Genomic DNA, 17291 nt, shown 5'->3' with positions numbered 1-17291 from the left:
ATACAGGATGTTCGGAAATGTCGAGATAACGAAGTTTCCTGTTGGCCAGCACACGCCGAGCGTACACATCACGTTGACGAATTTTACCGACATAGCAATAAATAGTTAATTTTCACCGGAATGCGACTAATCCAATTATTTTGAATCACCGCGCACGATCTCTCGCATTATTTTGTACCAAAATGTTTATTCGTCTATAAAAAGTGAATCGATTGAAAATATTTTCCGACACTGCAACTCAATCAGTAAATACAGGGTTATTTGTACAATTTCGCAGGTAGTAGCAGTAGAGACCCTTGTGATAGAGTTAGTCTAGTGAAGTACTGCCACCTTACCTATTTCTGCCGCCAAATAGTCATAACGGTTCGAAAATAAAATCTGAGGCCGATAGTGGGTGCTCCTTGGTAGGTATATACGAAATGAGGATCTGAATCACGATTTAGAGATGGAGTATAAAAAAGTACGCCGAAGCTCACGAACATAGACCTCATCATCACGTGAACGTACAGGCTATACTGCTACTAGACAATACAAATATAGTGCGTAGACTACAAAGAACTGAACCTTTTGAGTAAGTGTAGTTATTTCAAAGTTATTAAATATTAGTGCTAGTGTGAATAAGACAATGAACACAAGAACGTAGTGCCTTCCTCTTAACTATTTACACGACAACAAGACACGACAACAAGTACATAGAAAAATTCGTGAGGTCCGCTGGTTCGTTCCGTGTCTTGGTTGGTATAGCGTTGGGCACGGTATGCTAGAAAACGTCGGTTCGAATCCGGCCGGATCGAAAGAATTTTTTCTGAGTGTTCGGTCTTTGTATTATTAATTAAATTATGTTTTTTTTTATGAAGGATTTTTGTCATTTTCTATAATTGCTTCTAATTTATTTTGCGTGTACATGTAAAATGAACCCGATGTTATTTTATTTCTTTTTAAATGCATTTCCTATGGAAATTTAAACAAAGTCAGAAATAGTAATAAGAAAACCAATCTTTCGATTTTCCTGCAACTTCAATCCAACCTTCTTTTATTTTGAACTCATTGGATAAACTTAAATACTAAAAATATTCTTAGTCTAATACACGAGTATAATGGAATTTAAATATCTAAATTATCTAAAACAATATTAATATATAATTGACATGAAATTGAAACGGTTGTCCGAAATATGACTTGTGTTAAAGTTACACAAAATAAAATGTTTAGTAATATTAATAATAATAAAATAAAAGAAATCAATTTAACATGAATGCTTTTCGCCTCGATATTTTAGGGACTTTAATTACAAATGTCATAATAAGAAATTCAAACATTTCAGTAAAAATTTATTATCGATAAACATCAGTCATCATAAATGAAATTCACTATACTATACTCGAGTATACAAATTTCCACGGAGACAAAAAGAAAACATTGAATAATAGTAGAAATAGTAACTAAAAATGCAAAAAGCCTGTGGAATGGTTTTAAAATGTTTGTTTTCACTCTAATTTTTACAAGGTGTATCGTTACAACTTGGCATTTTCACGTTTTACGAGAGTTCTTATATGTACAACGATCGCCATGTCACTGTGACGATGTTTGTAGGCGTGTCACCTCGATATGATTATTTTGATCATATCGAGGCGACACGAACCACGCTCCCATACCAAATCTCCCCTTTTTTTCTATATCTATGGTATTTACGCTAGCGCTTCCTTTAGCTACCTACCGCATAGAGTTTTACCATTTAGAGCGTTTGATTTGTAAGAAAACAAAATCTGATAAATTATTCAAAGTCATGAAACCTAAGTTGTTGTTCAAGATGTTATAGTATTTTTTGAAGATGGAGTAAAATGAAAGTTCCTTTTCAGATCAAATTAACTTACATCTCGTTTACCAAATTTTCTAAAGATGCGAGGTGCTTTAATTTGTCGAGTTGTATTGTGCAACACGTTCTTATACTTTTAATATCTGTAATAAGAAATAATATAACAAAAATGTATCATGGATATCGCACGTGACAACTAACATAATATTATTTCTAAATTGCTTTAAGTTACATTAATATTACATATTTAATTTCAAAATTCAATAGTGTTGACCTAACACTTTGACATTAAATCATATACGGATGACATACAAATATAGCAAAATTTTGGAGAGAAATTATTATTATAACGCAATTTGGATTTACATTGGTCAAACGGTTTATTGGGGAAATAAAAATCGGGAAAAGAATAACTTGTCAATATGTCAAAATAGTGAAACATTAAATGGTGTAATGAAAAAAACCGTAACGTGTTTTCGGACAAATGAAACAAAATCAGGTTCCAAAAAAGGTTTTCGGAGAAACAAAATTCTGTAAATCATGTTTCTAGCTTGTGACAGGTAACCCATTAGAACATCTGTCGTAGCATTCACAATTTAGATATTTTTGGCAAAATTTTACCTACTATCACAATCTATCGAAAAACTGTCGATAACAAATTCATGACTATTTAAAATTGTATGAACACTGGCAACGCTACAACGTCATTTTAGTCTCTTCAAAAAAGGCAGACTATGGTAAGTAGACTTATTAGTCGTGTGAGGCTGTTAGTATTTTACAACTAAGCCTGTGTAAATTATACGTGTAGTCGTACATATGAAATCCCTTCTGGGTAAAAGCTGTGTTTGGTTGCAATCGGCTACACATCAATCATATGCCATAGACCAGAGGTGGGGTAGCCATGGCGCGCCGGCCCCGCCGTCGGTCGCCGCCGGGCATATTGTAACTTGTTAATGACGTTTTCGTCATACGGGTGAATAGAAGCCAGATTTAAATTAAAAAAAATTAAAATACCTCTCTTGCGAGGGTGAGGCTTGTTAGCACAAACTAATATAGTTTCAAGATATCGATTAGTGATTTACTTCACTATACACCAATCTTTTTATCGTACCGATGGCATACATTACAATTTATCTGAACAATATAATAACTAAATATTCTATCGACTGTTACGCTTTTACGATAAATAGCCGAAGTTCTATCATTTTCATTTTACCATGCCGGACTGCCACGCAGAGGTCCCAGGCTCGAAATATTTGTATGGGCTGTATTTATTTCTCTCGTGAGTTTGGGGTGTAATTTGTGGTTATCTATGTGTGTGTTCATGGAGGTGTGTATGCGTTAATGCTTGCCGTTGTGGTGAAAGGATTGGTCAATAGACGTATGGTACACGCTGATTGTTGCCTACAGTGTGCCAAACGTTGATGAAAGTAATGGTAAGTCGTTCGTGCTCTTTTTGTACACCCCACCACACCAATTACCTGGTCTCAAAATAAGGGATTCCCTGTACTATGGGTACGATAGCGACGTAATTTATTCAGGGTCAATTTGAAAAAATTCATTTCCCAAATTGTAGAGCTGCTTGTGAAAGTTCGTCCCGGGATGTACTGCTATCTTACCTATTTCTGCCGCCAAGCAGTAATGTAAGCATTATTGCGTTGCTGTTTTCAACGGTGAGGGTGCTTTGAAATTACAGGCACATAGGCTTAGAATAATAACGCATAGAAACCTAGCCCGCACACGCCAAGTGAGGCAAATTGAAGCGCTCCCAATGGGCCTACACGAGCGGGCTGGCCTTCAGTGCTCAAGGTCAACTTGCACTGCGAACAGCTCAAGAATTTTAGCTAAAAATGACGAAATGTGCGGTAAATGAGTGTAAAAATACGTCAGACAAACATAAAATAGATACTAACATCACATTCCACAAGGAAGTAACGCGTTTCAACTTGTATTTTTATATAAATATTCACTAAAACCGAAAACTAATCTACTACTAAAACTAGCCTACATGAATTTGATTTTTGCCTCACTTGTGACAGTTCGTTTGATATAAAACTATCATTCTATGCGTTATTATTCTAAGCACATAGGACTTTATTGCATATGATTAATTTAATACAAAGTGTGTATACATAATTAATTTGATAAAATTGTAATAATAGGTGAACTATGTGACTAAGACTACATAAGCCAAATGGCAAATATGAACACAAATTATTGATTATTTATTTAATGAGCATTGGCTTAACGGTAACAAATATTTAAGAAACTCAAAACGTATTAAACATAATCAATTTGCCTAAAACTACAAAAACACAGTTTTAGAAGATATGAACGCAAATTTCACAATAAAAATAAACATTTTCTTATAAGTTTACTCCCATGTATTTGGGTAGGCAAAGGTAGATCATACAGTCTCTTTATATGTAAGTATTTTGTTATTATTTTGATGGAAAAAATACGACACCACCACTACCACTAAAATATATATAATATTCCACTAAGTTAAATTAGAAGTTCAGTCAATAGAACTAATATGACAAAAATATTACCAAAAGGTCAACTTTCCAACTAGTATAAAATAACATGTAAATTGAAATAACGGTAATATTTTGGTCTAATTACCTTAATTAAAAAAATAACGTAAATACACAGGTTCATATTGAAATATAATTAGTTCCGAGAGATCCCGGGATCTGTAGAAGAGAATGTCTACGTTATTCTTTAGTTTAACTAAATTAACTCCCTGAATTCCGATCACGGGTCATCACACTAATGCATTCGCATTGGCAAAAACGCAGACAGAGTCCATTGAAAAACATTAAGCTAAAATAAAAACAAGAATTTTATAAAAGAATTTATTAAAAGGTAGGACGCCCATGTTTGTTATCCTCAGCCGTTGCTACAGCTGCGGCTCCCCGCGCGGGCTGCGTTGCCTAGGAGATAGACATCCAGACTCTCGAACACAGTGAGTAAAAATCCCCTCCTTCAACTCCATTATGATATTTCCTTTTGTTGTTATTCTTCAAGTATAACATCAAACAAATAAAGGGCTACAGAAGTATATTGGTTTGCAATATCATTATTTTTAACATTTAATAATTTCCAGCTTTATGGATAGTACAGGTAGAAAGTAAATAGAAGTAGATAGAAAATACTTTTATTGTCATACTAAAAGTATACACAAAGCAATCAAATAAAAGAAATAAAGAAATTTCAACTTTGAACCCCCGTGGTCTACTTGTGTCTTTGAAGAAGGATAGACAATAGCTTTTTTATAAAAAAACAAAAACCGACCTCAAAAGTTCGTGGAAGTACATCTAATTACCAAGTTATATTGAAACCGGTTACCGGAAAGTGCGCGAAACCGGATTCATCCCACAGTTCACCGCCTTTAGAGGTTTAATATTTTTTTTATTCAAATGTAGATGGGGCCAATACTAAAAAAACCATCATCAAAACCGGTTCATTAATGCCGGGAGTTATCGCGTAGCATATATTCAAAAAAATATAGTCAAATTAAGAACCTTCTCCTTTTTTTGAAGCAGGTTTAAAACAAATTCAAATATGGTAAGATGTAATTAATAACTCGTAGCGCCTGTTTTGCGTGTGGTCTCCTCCAAAATATATGACAAACAGCTAGTAACTAAGTAATAAAAAACAAAAAACTTGTTTATCCTGCAGCAGGTCAAATAGGTTATTGCACAATGCGGGTTTTGCCCAAAACCAAAGCACTTAACTTCAACCGTTTTTTTTCTTCAAACTGTCACCGTTGACTGAAAACTAATAATTTCAAATACAAATATTGTGATAAATATCGACAATATAAAAGATATTATTTTGTAAGACGTGTTCGCTATAGAAAATCATATGAAATTCCTAGCTTTCTCTTTTCAAAAACAAGTTAAAGGTGAACTTCGTTTCAGACGCCGTTTGGCGCAAAATCGAATAACATGGTACTGTCTCAAGAGCACATCCAGCTTGGCACTCTGAACCGTTCTTTTCGCAAATAGTTTAGAGCGATAACACACAGCGATTTTTAGCAGCGATGCAAACGCGATGCAGTTGCTAATCGTGTACCTTTACACACGCGCGTGTTTTTAGGGTCGAAACACAAAAGTGCGATTCGACGCATCGCAAGAATTTGCGAATTGCTCCGCATCGCGCATACCTGCAATGTTAATCTTCGTTGTGTTTTTTTCCTGTACGTTCTTATCAATAACAGCAGTGCAACACTCTTTTTAACCGACTTCAAAAAAGGAGGAGGTTCTCAATTCGACGGTATGTTCCTTTTTTTCTTTTTTTTTGTATGTATGTTACGCGATAACTTCGGTATTTGTGAACCGATTCTCATGATTCTTTATTTGTTGGAAAGGGGGTACTTCCATAGTGGTCCCATTTCATTTTGAAGAAAATCATCCACCTCGAAGGGTGGCTGCTCACGCATGAAGATTCATTGTTGTAAATAGCGCCTAACTTTAATTTAGGAGCAATTACTTTAATGGTTGATTTTGCTACTTCTCCAATTCAAGGCGTTTTACTCTCGATATACTATAACCGATTTTTATTATCTCCAGTGTCAAGTCCTGTGTAGTGGCGAACTAGAGGATATTTCAATAAAACTTGGCAAATAGACGTAATTCCACGTACTTTTGATGTCGGTTTTTTTAGTACTCTGTACTGATTACGATCCACGTCGCTACCTAGTTTAAAAAATACGTTCAGTGCGATTAGCGATGGTCGAAGGAATGGTTACGGGAACCGTGGCAGTGAGATGCCTTGCCGCACGAAATCGCGTCGCAGCAATTCGCGTCGCAATTTTCAGCGTTGCGAATTCAATCGCCTATAAATCGGAAGTGTAGCGATGCAATGCTGTTCAAAGTCGCCGTGTGTAACCACTCTTAGGGTCGTATTCTAGAACTCTACTCAATGCTCAAGTCAGGATTTGAGTATGGTTCAAAGCACTCGAAATCGTACTCAAGTCCCTGACATTAGGGTCGTATTTCCAGTGCTTGTGTTTCCAGTGCAATCCTGACTTGAGCATTGAGTATGATTTCAAGCACTGGAAAAACGACCCTAATGGCTAGGACTTTAGTATGATTTTCAGTGCTCACTGCAATACTCAAGTCCTGACTTGAGTATTGAGTAGAGTTCTGGAATACGATCCTAAGAGTTGAATTTAATGTTCCAGCAAGACTTGTTCGTCGCCCTGTACCTTAGCAGATAGCACTTCCCTTTTCTTATATAGATCAGTATTCATTATGTACATTGTGTTCATGTCACTTTTCATCTGATTAATTAGACTATTTGTAATGAAAAATACCAACAAGTATTTTTACGAATTCATACTTGTAACATTGAAAGTGTAAGCGGGTAAAATCGATTGAAATAATCATTTAACTCTTTCAAAACAAGCTCAATTGGTACTAACTAGAGAGTACCTACCTATTATTATAATTGTAATAATGATAATGTTATCTCGATTTATCTGTGTGTGATACTGTTCCCTTTTTCTTGCTGACGCAGGAACCGTGTGCGGAAGTTATAAATACCTCCTTCCCTTCAGTTGGGTCTGATGACGCTCAAAATTGTATTGTTTTGTACAATGATGAAATGAGTAAACATATAGGTTTGTAACGTAACTTTTACCATGGACCATGATGTCAAGAGGATTGTTAATCGCGATACAAAACAGCATAGTCGGATATTTAGTGGTTATCTATGAGTAGTCCGAAATGGCATTTTCCAGAAATAACGCTCGCTGGAATTTTCATAACCTCGAAAGTAATTTTGAGAACAAAATGTTTTTTCTTTTAAATCTAACTTAACCTAACCTAACCGAACCTAATCGTGTCTTTGCGATAAACATCCAACATATCCTGAAAGAACAACGGTTTCGTTATAATTCGGTTTTCGGTGTAATGAAAATTCGAACAAACGTTATTTCGGAATAAGAAAATCGAGTTTATGATAGGTTACCGTATTTGGTACCTATTGGTACATAAGATGTCGCGACGAGTACCAAATAGCAATTTTTTGTAGTCAATTTGTTTTACATGGACAATTTATCAAAGCTACTATGATTTCTAGTGGTAACAGAGGAATCAACTAGATGACGTTTATTGCACAGATTTTTATGGATAATGCCGGTTATTCTTTTATTTTGTTTAGGATTAGCGCCATCTGCCCATATTAGGAAGCGTTAATGTATAAATTAGTTTGCAACACATAATAGCTCCCTTTACGCACTCACTCTATCGCGCGTGATCAGGAGCGTACAAGATTGTGTGAGGAAAAGCCTGCACGCGCAATTGTGCGCGATTACCTGTTTGAAGTTTTTTAAGCTAACGTTCTTTGGCGCGCGATTGTTCGTGTTCGTTTTTACTACAACGGAAGAGAGTCCGTGTAAAAGAGAACTTTGGAACGCACGATTGCGAGCGCAACTTTTTTTTATATAAAAAATAAATGCGCATTTGACCTCCATATGACCTGATGGAAAGTGACGATGAGGTCAACGATGTAATGCATACCTAAATAATGCCTATTCGCTCTCGCCTTGAAAAGGTGCGACTTAAAGCATTCGGACTACGAACGAACTACATGAAACTGGGTGACGAAATACTTAAGATTGCACCAAGTACCAAGTACCAAGTACTTAAGATTTCTCATAGATGGCGCTACTGCTAAAAAGTCGTTGAAAAAACCAAATACAAAGACAGGACAAGAAACACATAGAAATTCGTGAGGTCTTCTAGTTCGTCCCGTCGCTCAATTGGTATAGCATCTGGCACGGTATGCTAGAAGACGTCGGTTCGAATCCGGCTGATCGAAGGATTTTTTTCTGAGTGTTCGATCTTTGTATTAATAATTATAACAAACTAATGGAGTGATTTCACATAAAAAATAATTGATAATCAATTCAATATAAATTAAAATACATGAAACAAATTATGTATATGTGATATTTAATTATTCTGCTATTTAAGCACATAAAGGTAATCGAAAAATTGTGGCCGCAGAATCCTCTGAAAAACGAAGAAGAAAAAACCTTTATATAAGTTATCTACCAAGTAATGGGACAAACAAGTCGCGCGCGTGTGACACCTCTGTCCGTAGCAGTTGCAGTGGCACTGAGAGTTTTAAACCGCAAAGATCTTAGGGGCAGGTCACCCTGAGACATAAAGTTGACAAGTACCATGTGCTTGTAATTTCACCACCACCCTTACTTAACCATTCAAAATCGGAACGCAGTAATGCTCATATTACTGCTTGGCAGCTGAAATTGGTAAGGTGATAGTACTTCACTGTACGAACTTTTTCTCTAGGATTGTTTTGTATTGATTTGACTCCATATAACATGAAGAGCTTTGGATTGCACTAAAAAAACAAGGTGTACATTATAAGTACCTACATAGACATTCTAAAATAAATATACCAAAAACGCAAAACTAAAGAGAGGAATGGTGGAGAAATTGTGTTTGACACAAAAAGAGGTGTACGACAAGGTGACCCAATTTCTCCGAAACTATTTACAGCACTTTTAGAGCAAATTCTCAGAAAACTTAACTGAATAGGACTAGGTGTACATGTCAACGAAGAGTATTTGAATCACCTTCACTCCGCCGATGTTATTATAAAAACAGAATATCACCAACATTTGCAATATATGCTTAATACATTATTAGACCTGAGTAATAGAAAAGAAGGATAAAGAAAACTTAGAGCGCATACTGGTCGAATAAACATTTTTAAGTCTAAAATTAACATTTCTCTTAAAAAGAAAACAATGGACTCAATCGTGACACCGACATTGCTCTATGGCAGTCAAACGTGACCTATAACAAAAGAAACAATACACAAAATCCAAGTCTTCCAGAGAGCGGAAAGAAACATGTTAGGCGATTATCACACTACACTGCGCCCCGCGACGGAGCGCGGAGCTGCGGTTTTTAACGTTGTACTGAAGTACCTCAGTTTGTATGGAAAACACGCGCCGTCGAACACACTGACAAACGCTTCTCATGGAGCGCGGCGCGCGCGGTTTTAGCCCCCGCGCGGAGGGGTGCGACGAAGCGCAGGGTATGGCACACTGCGCTCCTCACTATCGTGCCGATTTTTAAGCTTAAGGACATGTTCAGTTTTCTACAATAGATCTCGACGTCGATAAATTTATATTTGCTATTGAAAATCGATCAAATTTATCTTCATATTTTCTTAAATCTTTGTAATGGAGTTGAAATTATCCAATTATCCATCTGGTTCGTAAAAAGGGTTGTATCCAATATTTTCGGTATTTGGCACAAAATTTTAAACAAAAACCAAATGGACAGTATAACTGCAGCGTCCTGAATGAGTTCTGTATTATTAACCATTCTTGTCAAAGAAGGATCTCGGCTACATATACAATCACTATGTCGATCAGCTGCGAAGCGAGTACTTTAAGTGACGCGGGGCCGCTAGACCGCTGCCCCCGCGCAGATTAAACCGCGCGTTGACGCAGATCTGCGTCATCGTCACCGCGCGCGTGATTCCGCGTACCGCGTACCGCGCTCCGTCGCGGGCCGTGGTGCAGTGTGTTAATCGCCTTAGGCACAAAAATAAAAGATAGAATAACTACATAGAAAAACAAATGCAAAAAACAAACGAAGATAATAGACGCAGCAAACATGGATTGTCATCTGAAATGGCGGTGGACTGGACATCTAACTACGTCTACCAACAGCAAATGGAGCGAGAGGGTGCTTCACTGGTATTTTATATTTCTTAAGTAACTAATTAAATAAGCTATTTTCATTTGAATGTATGTAAATGGAATTTTGTTTTTAGCCGACTCCAAAAGAAGGCGTAGGTTTTCAATTCGGCTGTATATTGTTGTTTCTTTGTATGCATGTTACGTGATAACGGTATTTATGTACCGATTCGGATGATTCTTTTTTGTTGGAAAGAGGGTACCTCAGTAGTGGTCCCATTTAAATTTGAAGACAATATTCCACCTATAAAGGGTAGCAAACTTGGGAATAAATGACTTTTGTGGTCGATTTTTTGATAACACTTGTTTTTAAATAAAGGCTTATTATTATTATATTAATGTTTTTTATTTGTTATTTAAAATTAATAGCGGAATTATGCATAAAAAACAAAGACGTTTTTACTTTATAAACGGAATGATACAACAAATACAAATACATTTTACTATGTCCTGTAATTTGTTAAGTGATCGATGCGGGAGACGCATTTAGAAATTAAAACTATTCGTGCTATTTTCACAAATACGGAGCGGAATTCAGATTGTAGGGACAGATTGTGGGGGCGACATGAGGGATTTAGGATGTGGATGGCTGCGGCGCCGGCAACTGGAACTGGAATGGTAAACAATTATGAGTATGTGAAGTGATTGGAATTAATTTGGACAATAGGGAGTTTGAACAAGGAGAAGCTAATCGAATCAACAAAGGTCAGGAAGTGTTACAAGTATAATGTGTAAATAAATAGAGCCCGAAGGCTGCTAATTTCAAATATCTTAGACTTTATATTCATTATTACGTTTGCGTTAGTGACGATCATATTATCCCTTGACTTGCAATGTATTTTGAATTGCAATGAGTCTGTCAATAGGTGTGTGTTACGTATATATTTAAGTATCATATATTCAATATACAATAGTGTACACTATAAAGTATAATATTATCGTCTACTCTTGAGTGGAGAATTATGGATCATGTAAACCAGCTGCTGGTGGAGTAAAGATATGGATTCTACTGCAAATATTAGGAAGGAAACCTACTTTTGAAATAGTGTCGAAAGTCTCGATTTTCCCGGGGTTTTTGAGACCGTACCAAGCCTCGATTATTGTACTCGGGACGTCGAAACGCAGCAAGATTGAATTCAGTGTTAATTTTACTTGAAAACTGTAATTTAAAAGCCTTATTAAGGCTGATGACACAGGCCATGCGTGATCGTAGCCAATGCGTGAGCGTAGACAATTGCGGCAGAGCTCGCCGCGCCGCCGCCGCATTTCAAATAACGAGACCGGGGCGCGCGGCCGCGGTGCGTATTTGAAAGTGTCGACACAAATGCAAGGGCGGCTACAACGGTGGCACTGTTACAGCGCCGTGTGTAATCAGCCTTAAGCTATTATAAATAAAAGATTAATTAATGACAATTCGCTACCATTTTTTTTTCTTTTTTAACCAAATAAAGGAAGGGGTTCTCAATACGACAATATGTTTTTTTGTGTGTATGTTACACGATAACTTCGGAATTTGTAAACCGATTTTGATGATTCTTTTATAGTTGGAAATCAGGTATCTCAGAACTGGTCCCATTTATATTTGAAGAAAATATTCCAACTCTAAGGGTGGCAAACTAGGGGATGAATGACTTTTGAGGTTTTTTTTTAGTACTCTGTACTGAGATTATTATGTTATATATTAAAAATTATGATATATATATTATTTATATATTAAAAATAACAAAGTACAGTTTTAATCCAAACGACAACAATGCACGTAATACTTTTTATTTATTTCGTTTTTGTCATTGACTTAATTGTAAGTCAATGGTTTTTGTACACAATATTAAAATTACCTACTAATTAATCTATCCATCTACATTTATGGTTTATTTATACAATTACAACGTTACAATTCTTGTCCGAACATATTACCCATAATTTTAATAAAACATTATTATTGGTATGTGCTACCTACTGATCTGTTTAAAATTTTACTTTACCACTAAAAAAGTATTGATACTTAAAATTTACAATATCTAATCAGTTATTTTCGGAGTCGGTGCTAGCCGATAGACAAAAGAACGACGCGCTAAAGCGTCTTCCTAAAATTGTAAGCTTCGTAGAACAACAAATGTTCTACAAAGGCTGTTTAGTGATCGTAAATAAGTTGTTACGGGAGCTTTTTGTCAATTTCAATTTTGTTGTCAAAGTCCAAGCCGTTATTGCTTATCTTTGCGTAACTCTTAATTATCATTTGCAGCATTCGTTCGTTCACTTTTTACAAAAACAGGCGAAGTTAATAGTTTTCGCTACAAAACATAATTTGCACCCTTGGCAACTTTTCAGGAGAGAAGAAATTAATCTACAATCTCTATTATTAAACAGGAGACTTATATAATTTTACATGTATACGTATAGAGTGGTGGCACCAGTGACCGACAAGTACCTGTTCGACAACTTTTTTAAATTCATTTCCAATAAGATCTATGACAAAATTTTCCATCTTACACGTTTTTATTCATAATGTTCGTTCCGCGCGCAGCTAGCGCGTCTTAGTAGCGGTCTAGATCTAGACCTAGGGGACCCTTATGCCCTTTAGGTCGTTAGCTATGTCCGGACATTGTCGCAGGACACTGCTACCGATATCTCCGGCACTAGCCCGAAAAGCTAGTAGAGGATCACCTAGACATCCTCCGGTCCCTCTAGCCACGTAAGAACTTGGGAACTGCAGGCTAATTTTAATTCAAATTGGAATCGAGCCGATCGGGTAGCCCCTCCGAGTCTCGTAATCAGATGGGTTTCCGAACAAGAAGATGAACCTGATTCCTACTATATCTTTCTAATTTGTAAATCAACTAATGTTCCGATTTGAGATATCAAAAATTTCCGATCAGCTAGCTGTGAATCGTATTTATGCGCCTCAACTCGGAAGAGACGCAGTTTCCGATCGGGAGAGGCAATCAAAATCAAGCTGCTGAAGAGATGCCGTTTTGCGTCGTCGGGAAGTGAGCGTGCTTCACAACTCCGCCACCAAAGAGGAGATTCGGTAGTCGGCTTAGGGTCGACGGCTCAGCGATAGCAACCATGTAACGGGAAGTGAGCATGCCTACAGCTCCGGTACCTATCTGGAAAATAGGGAGGGTGTTGTACGTGCCGGGGCGGCTCACCCAAGGTACTAGCCCTACAGAGAACCGGATGAAATCCGTTAAAACGGGCTGATCTGGGGTTAAGACTTGACTTAGATGGTTCCTGCGCAGGCATGCTTGTCCTCGGATACCCTAAGAATCGATAGGGAGGGCCAACTATAATCAAAACTAATGTAGAAAGATATGGGGTCTGTTTCTTATTGGTACGTGTCAATTATTGATGAGTGTCGATTATTGGTTAGTTAATTATTGAATTTGGTGTTAATTACTGGAGATATAGAAAAATTTTAGTTCAGGTTTTTTTTGTAATAATTATAATAGCTTTTTATGAACAGCGTAACCTTTCTTGAGGCTTATATCTGTCACCTACACTAATCACTATTGATTTATGTTTAAAATAAAAAAGGTTATTTCAAATTTAAAGACACACTTCCCTTAAAGAGTCTATACTGCCACAAATGGCTTTGCTTGATTCCGCATAACATTGAAAGCGTTAAATCAATCCTTTAAAAAAAGCGTATAGTAAATTAAATTATTTATAGTAAAATAAATTAATTAAAACACGATTTCTAAAAAAAAGACACACTGTATTCAACACGTACTTTACACATACCAATGATATATTTTTTTAATTGTCTGAACTAAAAAGAACACATATGATATGAATTGTTCAAATAGGTTTCATTTCGTTTATAAAAAAAACAAATTCTGAAATAAAGCCAGTGTCCCTACCGCTCCGCTTAAGCAAAATGAGTCGTATTAGTACGGGAAAACTTTGAATTCGAGCTAAGGTAGTAGCGACTCTGAAAATGTCGATCATTGGTGCCACCAGCCTAGTTTGTTTCATGTAGGTAGTATTCTTTTTATGGCTTTATACAAACTAATTATTTCTTTGGTAACTATTATTATTGATTACCTGCTTTCTGTATAATATCAAGTGACGGACGAACAAGTCGTGCGCCTGATGGTAAGCTACAAGCCTGTCCGTAACACTTGCAGTACTAACCTAAGCTTTCAATCGCATATTACTGCTTGGCGGCAGAAATAAGTATGGAGCCAGTATTTCTTTGGACGAACTCTTCCACAAGGAGCTCTACTGCTGTTTTGCTTAATGCAGGAATCATTAGGCAATAATACTCTGAACGCAGTTTATGTTGCAATTGAGTTGTGTTTCTTGGTTCTTTGTCACAATTTAAAATGTAATAAACCTCCAAAATCTCGGTGTGAAATAAATTACTTTGTACTTTTTATTAAAAAAAAAACAATTCCACATTTAAATTCGCTCATATGCAACACGTATATTCTGTTTTAAAGCACTCGGACGTAAACAACGCAACATAATGATTTCGACAATGATTGAATGATACGCGAAACACATTTTAGTAAATATGAAATAATTTCGTGTAACATGTCCGTTCCATCACAGCGCTTAATTAAACCGCCGCCGCCGAGTAAATATTGATGCAATGCATCCTATTTCTTGTTATTAAACGCTTTGACGTTGCGACTGACCGACCATTGGGCTTGTGCAGTTGGACACATCAAAGTGATGCCAAATCAAAGCCTTGCCGGTGTGTAATATTGACTTCTACGTACGGTTCCAAAAGCTCATGTTGGAAATTCACGAAGTTGCAAATACAAACAGTATGTTATTGACGTAGAGTATAATATCCAATGAAGACTTTAATAATTTGTGTAGTTTGCACGGTGGGCCTTTGTAAATGCTAGTTTCAATAGTAAGCGACACGAGGACTCGTGATATTGCAACACGTATAGTATGTTTCGTGCACCGATCCCTTTGTGCACATATAGCGCAGCGAACCGCTGTATTGGATGGGCTTAATTTGAATGACTGACTAGTGAATAGGTTTACCTGGAAGCCCGGCTCGTAATATCGTCAGATTTAGTACGGTCTAGGTAATAGCAAACTGTTCGAACAATAATTATTTTAATCCGAAACGAACATTGTTGCCTGGCCACAGGGGGGGCTTCGCCCACTGGGAGTGCATCAGATTAATGTAATACATATATTGTGTAACGTAAAATAGCATATTACTAAGTACTTTCGATTTTTTATTATGTGAGACGCAATACGGCGCAGTCAGCCTTTGCACGACTGTGGTGAAAAGAACTCGTAATCAAGTTGTTAGGAAGTTTGAAACTTTAAGAAAATTGGTGACGGCTTCGCGGCGGAATGCATTTAGAAGCTACAAAATACAAATAGGTATTCAAAAATTATAGAGTTTTTAATTACTAAAATGTAAAAGATTAGAAATGAAACAATAGGTTGTAGTTATAGTTTTAAATACTATGGAACATTGATGCAAAGTAATGTTATGTTGTTTTCACTCGACTTACATGAAGTACAAAAGTCGGAGTTGCATTGCAATGTATAAAGAGTGTAGTAATTATCATAAGCAAATTAGTGACCTGCGACTTCATAATAACAGATAAATTTATTTATAATTTGCTCGCATACAAATAAACTTCTGTCCGTCTGCTGTTGAAACAAAAGTATTCGATTGTGTCCAAAAAACAAAAGCGTGTGTTTAACAGTCGTACGTGCACGGATTTTAATTCGAAACGTAAAATCGGAAGTGTAAAATCGGAATATGCAAAACTTGTTGCTCGGCAAACTTTCAGCAGGGCCCGGATCCCCAGGCCGCAGCGAGCTCTATTTCAGACACCTAGTCGGGCTGGGCTCCTCCCACATGGAGAAATGCATCCCAACCCATCCCACTGCACCCGCCCGCCCCGACTGCACCCTTCACTCGTTTTTATTTATTTAGTAATATCTGCTTTGAACACCGCCGAGTTTTACAAGCTGATATAGACGCTTGCGTACTTTGTGTCGTATTTTGTTCCGACATCAGTTTGTCTATTTTTATTTTGGGGAGTTTTGATATTCCGTCGTAAACAGTGCCAATGTTGGGAAATAATTTTAATTGAATTTAGCTGGCTGTCGGCTGGGGGTACCGTAACCGCAAATCAATACGTATACCGATACTGGAAAATGATTCATACTGTAGGTGCATTAGTTTCAATCGTGCGTTTGGGTTGCGAGCTTTGTGTTACAGGATTACCAGTAAATAGGTGTTGAGACTGTATCAACTGGGTGGTATGTAGGTACTTTGACAGACGTGGTAATTATAGAAGCAAGGAAAGAAAAACAGTGTATTTGGTAACTTTATGACATTATTATTATTTGATGTACTCTCCGCATGTTAGCTTGGTGCAGCAAGCGAACAGCTAGCTAGCTACAGGGGAATTCTGAACATCGGCAATGCTGAGTCGACAAAAAGGTATTTTCCACATCAACCTTTTTGTCCACATCATTCAATTGTTTTTTTTATTCGTTTTTTAAATATTGTGTTTCTTACGTTTTGTGGAGAAATAAATGCCTAAATAATATAAAAAATAAAATATATTTCTTTTTTTTTAATTAAACAGGTATATATAACAGAATGATAACAAAAAATGGAATAACTATAAAACAAACAAAAAAAAGAATAAATGGTCTCCATTCCCTTTCACAGGACGTGTGAAAACGTCTCATTACGCTGCTTTTCAGTGAAGCCGAATAAATAATGATATC

Source organism: Hyposmocoma kahamanoa, unplaced genomic scaffold (genome assembly GCF_003589595.1).
Source record: "Hyposmocoma kahamanoa isolate Upper Pololo Valley unplaced genomic scaffold, ASM358959v1 88, whole genome shotgun sequence".
NCBI classification, from domain to species: Eukaryota; Metazoa; Arthropoda; class Insecta; order Lepidoptera; family Cosmopterigidae; genus Hyposmocoma; species Hyposmocoma kahamanoa.
The sequence above is the reverse complement of the archived record's forward strand: the minus strand, read 5'-3'. Positions refer to the sequence as shown.